Source organism: Artibeus jamaicensis, unplaced genomic scaffold (genome assembly GCF_021234435.1).
Source record: "Artibeus jamaicensis isolate MK-2021 breed Jamaican fruit bat unplaced genomic scaffold, CSHL_Jam_final contig_64, whole genome shotgun sequence".
NCBI classification, from domain to species: domain Eukaryota; kingdom Metazoa; phylum Chordata; class Mammalia; order Chiroptera; family Phyllostomidae; genus Artibeus; species Artibeus jamaicensis.
The window spans coordinates 14,364,092-14,369,435 of record NW_026521911.1 but is presented as its reverse complement, the minus strand read 5'-3'; the positions used below and the strand labels follow the sequence as shown (position 1 = coordinate 14,369,435).

Below are 5,344 nucleotides of genomic sequence, written 5' to 3'. Positions count from 1 at the left end.
TACCCTGGCCTTCCCAGGAGACTCATCTTACATAAGCCATGTAGAGAAGACGCCTTCTCTAACTCTCTGCTGGTATCTCTCAAATCATATGCCAGGACCAATCCCAAACCTAATAAGAAAAAAGTCTCCCAAAAACCTAGGTGATGCAATTTTTTTAGTCCAAATATTTTTGCCAAATGGTCTCAATAAACAGAATCATTTTGTTGTCCTACATACTACCAATGATTATCTTTATGCTCACTAGCCCAGGTACTTTATACATAGAGGTCATAGTAATTATTGTCTCGCTATCACTAGCCCAGCTTCTGTTCTTGTAGACACCAGATTCCTGTGGTCAAATGTCTTTGGTGAAGTTTGTCCCCAACATCAGTAACTACTATAGGTACTGAGTCTGGTTTGGACACATCATCCACATTCAAAGAGCTGGGTGAGGATCTCACACAAGGCAGAGCACCAGGACAGCACTGCCCGTCATTCTCTCCTTCCTTGTGTGATTTCAGACAAAGCTCGAGTCTCTCTTCCACTAGGCTGAATGGAGAGTTACCATCTTTTTCTGAGTCTTGGTTGGAATTAGAGTTATACTGCTGGGCTCCGCTCAGCTCCAAGTTCTTCTTTTGTTGCTAACTGGACTATCTGCACAAGTCCAAGAACCTCCGTTGCCTCACACGGGGCTGTCTGCACAGCTCTGGGTCCTTCTGTTTTCCCCTAACTGGGTTGTCTGTGCAGCTCCCGGTTTTTCTGGTAGCCTCTAAGCAGGCTGTCTCACAGCTCCAGGTCTTTCGGTTATTCTAACCAGTCTGTCTACACAGCGTTAGGTCCTTCCATTGCCTCCAACTGGGCTGTCTGCACAGCTCCATGTCCTCCTTGTTTTACTAATGTGCTGCCTGTGCAGCTCCAAGTCCTTCTCATTGCTAACTGAGCTGTCTGTGCAGCTCCAAGTCCTTTGGTTGCTGTTCTCTGGTCTGCAGAGCTCCAGGTTTTTCAGTTTTTCTAACCCGGCTGTCTGCACAACTCCAAGTCCTTCATTTGTCACTCCTGGGCTGTCTGCACAACTCCCATTCCTTCCCTTGTTTCACACTGGGGTGTCTGCACAGCTCCAAAAGTCCTTCCTGTGTCACTAACTGGGTGTCTATACCACTAGAAGTCCTTCTGTTCCCTCTAACTGGGCTGCCTGAGCTCCAAGTCCTCCTTCTGTTACTAACTGGGCTGTCTGCAGAGCTCCAGGCCCTTCAGTTGCCCTTAGGGGCAAGGCTGTATTTTCTCCTGGAGTGAGTTGGCTTCTGAAACACCAGAAGCATAGGGAGGTGATTTGTGGGTACTTTTAGAAAAGCTATTTTTTCTCCTGATCTGGATGCCTTTGCTTTCTTTGGAGGGACCAGTTGTTCAAACTGGCTATGCCATTTCTTAACCTTGTGCTCCGGTAAAAATTTGCAGCATGCATTTGTGAATGACAGTTTATGGTATCATTTTTTTTTTTTTTTTTCATATAAGCCAGGCAGCTTCGGTCTGCTTAGAAAAAGTACCAGGCCTTTCAGAAATGACATTGGAACTGCAAGAGTCAGAAGAAAATTCTTGCTTTCTTTGAGCCTAAAGAGTACAACCTATCAGAGAGGAAGTTTCAGTGGGTGTAAACAAGTAATGTTCAGCAATCTGAGACAAAGCACTGTCCCGGGAGCTCACTGCGGAGCCAGATGGGGAGGTGCCTGGGGAGGACAAGCAAGTGCTTCATCTTCTCAGCATAACTTCTCAGTGTTGTGGTGTGAAGCCCTGCTCTTCCCCACCTCAGTCCCCATGACCAAACTCTGATTAGTCAGCTTTTGCCTCTCCACTTGCAAAGATTTATGCTTCTTGAGATAATCCTCTTCTCCATGCAAGTGACCAACTTCTTAACTAGTTTTTTTTTTAATAATTTTTATTGAATGTATTGGGGTGACATTGGTTAATACAATTATGTAGGTTTCAGGTGTATAATTCTCTAATACATCATCTGTATATTATGTTGTGTGTTCACCAAAGTCAAGCCTCCTTCCATCTCTTTTTATTCCCCTTCACCTTCTTCTACCTCCCCCAACTCCCTTTCCCTCTGGTCATCACCATTCTAGTTCCATTGTGTTTCTTTGAAAATGTCTTCCTGAGACAGCTCAGTTTGCGGGGCTCATCATCAGTGCTGGGCTGTGGGCAGACTCCCTGCCTTTTTGAATGCCCGAAGGCATCTGCTGTGTGTGTGGTGGAGGGGTGGGGGGTACAAGTGTATCTGAATCAATGGGCTGGTTCCAGGAATGATCATGTCAGGACATGTGACTGTAAGATGCCACAGAAATAGCAACTGGCTTGGATTTAGGGAGGAGCTTCACATGATTTCCTTCATGAACAAACAAGCTTTTCTTCTTAGCATTTTTACTGGTGGCATTTTTCTTGATATCAGTGCCTATAACTAAACTCCATTTAAAATATGTCTTTCCCTCTTACTGCGGGGGCTGATTATGCTTCAGGCGGTCCTCATCTTTCTATGAGAGAATTGCATCACAGCTGGACTTACATAGCTTTTTTTGGGCAAAACTGCCTGAGAGAGGAAAGCTATGATCTAGATAGTTCGTGCTGGACTCCAAACAGCGCCGTCGTCCCCTTGGGCTTTTTGGAGCATCGGCTACAGCTGTGGGTAGACAGCTGGGCATGGTCATGCCACATGGAGCCCAGCATGGTGCTGCGGTGGGGCCTTTATCTACAATACTGTGATGGCCACAGGCTTAGATTCAAGGGGTCATTGCATTTGAATGTCTTCATGTTTAGAATGGTCTAAGCCAGAGTCATTCAGGGTTAAATGACCTTCCTCCTCATGCTGGCCTAGGTCATTGTCACTAAGGGTTAAGACAGAGTCCATGCTTCTGCTCCCCTGACTAAGGTTCTTCACCAAGTCCCTACACAGAGAGAGCATCGGCATCCCCATTCAGCTCATTTTCCAGGACGTCATAACAGAAGTCAGTCATTTATAATCAAGAGATACTGGAGGTGAGGTTCTCTCTAGTATCACATCTCACCGAAACCAAAACCTCTCTAAAGAGGGGGTTGATTTCTTCTTCAAATATTCTACATACACTTTCAAACAGAAACTGAGTAAGCAGAATAATAACCTTTTTATAAATTCATTTTCTAGTTTGGGGCTGGGCGAAGTAGGAAACCAAAAAATGCTTGCAATGATACACACCGTTGCATTAAATGCAGTTGTCTGATCAGATGGGGAATGTTACTCTATGTTGTATAATACCCCAAAAATGTACCTTAGGAGAAAAACACTGGCTTATTGGATCTGGTCTATCAGCCTTTTAATTGTATTTATTTCTCTCCATCATTTTCCTGATCCATTACACAGACCCAGTAATCATAGAAATCTGATGAGAAAATACTTCCAGGAATATTTTGTAGAAAATTCTTCAAAACAAATAGATTCATACATAGCCCAGGTATATTTCAACTCCAGAATTCAGTTTCTCTTTCAGCTCTCTGCAAGATTTCACATTGGCTGAAGATGTCTTTTGTGAGATGTCCTTTCTGATTAGGAAAGAATTGTGTATCAGAAACAGGGTTGGGCAGAGACACTCCCATGAGCCATGCCGGCAGAGGAGAGGTTGTAACATGGGCGAGTTAAAAGGCCCACTTTATATCTTCTCCTTTTAAATGTCTTCTGACCTGAGTCACTCAGCTGCTGGGCTTCAGCCAGGCATCTGGGCTTCAGGGTGAACCAGCACTGCATCTGCTGGGGCAGCTGTTCCATGAGGAAGGGCCCTTGGAGGTTGGGAGGGCTGGTGGAGAGCAGAACCAATAAAATGGCATTGGTCTGATCAAGATAGCATAAAGTATATAAAACAAAGTGGAGTCACTCACGTCAACCAAAATGGCTGTCAATCAGCCATGACACTTTGGTTTAAGAGGGAAACTATTTAAGTCAAGGAGACACATCTAAGATATCCACACATGTGACGGGAACAGCCATTTCTGCAGAGTAAGACCACCTGTAAATAGGCTCCTAGGCAGATTCCCACTTGCCATCAGGGGTGCCAAGACATCAAAAAGACCCAGACAGGTGGAGTACACCACTTCCAAGTTATAACTGAGGCAGATTCCAGACCACTGCCGAGACAGCTGAATTCCGTACACCAGAGTGCTGCTCCACCCCATGCTGAGGTCCCTTGGCATCAGCCGCTGGAGGCTCTGCCCTGCTGCCCACCTGGCTCCAGAGATCCTTCCTTGCAAGAGGCTGACAACTGCCTTGCCCACTGTGCTGACTCCCAGACTTGCAGACTGAGACTCTGGGACTTGGGTTCGTTATTCCCCACTGATTACAGTGTGTGGGGGTTATATTTCTCTTAGATTGTTAGAATGTGAGTAGGATATTATGGGAACACTTGCCTCATTCTGTGCTGTACTCTGATCTCTTCTTGTTTTAGAACATGCCACTGGTCAGGGTAGAAGTTTTCAGTAGAACCACATGGAAATTTAAGGAAAGAAGAAGGTCCTAGGGGCTCATTGATATGTTGAAGACTTACGGTTACCCATTGTTTAATGAAGAAACTGAGGTGTAGATGAATAAAAGATTTGATCCATCTGTTAGAGTGATTTCATGGATAAGCTAGAACCAGGCACTAGTCATACACTGTAAGGATGGACTTTTATATAGCGCTCTGGTCATATAATTATATCATTTTAAATATCTCTTTACCATAAAGATCCTTCCAAACTTTATTACTTTGCTTCTCTCAGAAAGTCATTTTAAAATAAAATTTTGGTTTAAAATCTTCATGGAGACGCAAAAGGCCACAAACAGCCAAAATAATCCTAAGAAATAAAAACAAAGTTGGATGTATCTTGCTATTTGATTTCAAACAATGTTACAAAACTATGATGATTAAAACAGTATGTTACTGGTACAAAACCACACATAGATTGATGAAACGGAATAGAGATCCCAGAAATAAACCGGTTTATCACATATATGGTCAATTAATCTATGATAAAAGATTCAAGAATGTACAATGAAGAAATGACAGGCTTTTAAACGAATGGGAAAACTGGGCAGATACATGCAAAAAAATTAAACTGGACCATTCTTTTATACCATATACAAAAATAAACTCAAAATAAAATGAGCCTTAAATATAAGACCTGAAACCATAAAATTTCTGGAAGAAAACACAGGTAGTAAACTATTTGACATCAGTCTTAGTAATATCTTTTTGAATATGCTCCCTCAAGCAAGGGAAACAAAAAGTAAACAAATGGGACATCAGCAAATGAAAAAGCTTCCATACAGTGAAGGAAACCATGAACAAAACAAAAAGACAACCTA

At 43.2% G+C, this 5,344-nt stretch overlaps 1 pseudogene; it reads right to left on the bottom strand.

The window, feature by feature from the left end:
* Window positions 1-293: 293 nt before the first annotated feature.
* Window positions 294-4,176, bottom strand: LOC119047383 (rho GTPase-activating protein 20-like; annotated as a pseudogene).
* Window positions 4,177-5,344: the final 1,168 nt, after the last annotated feature.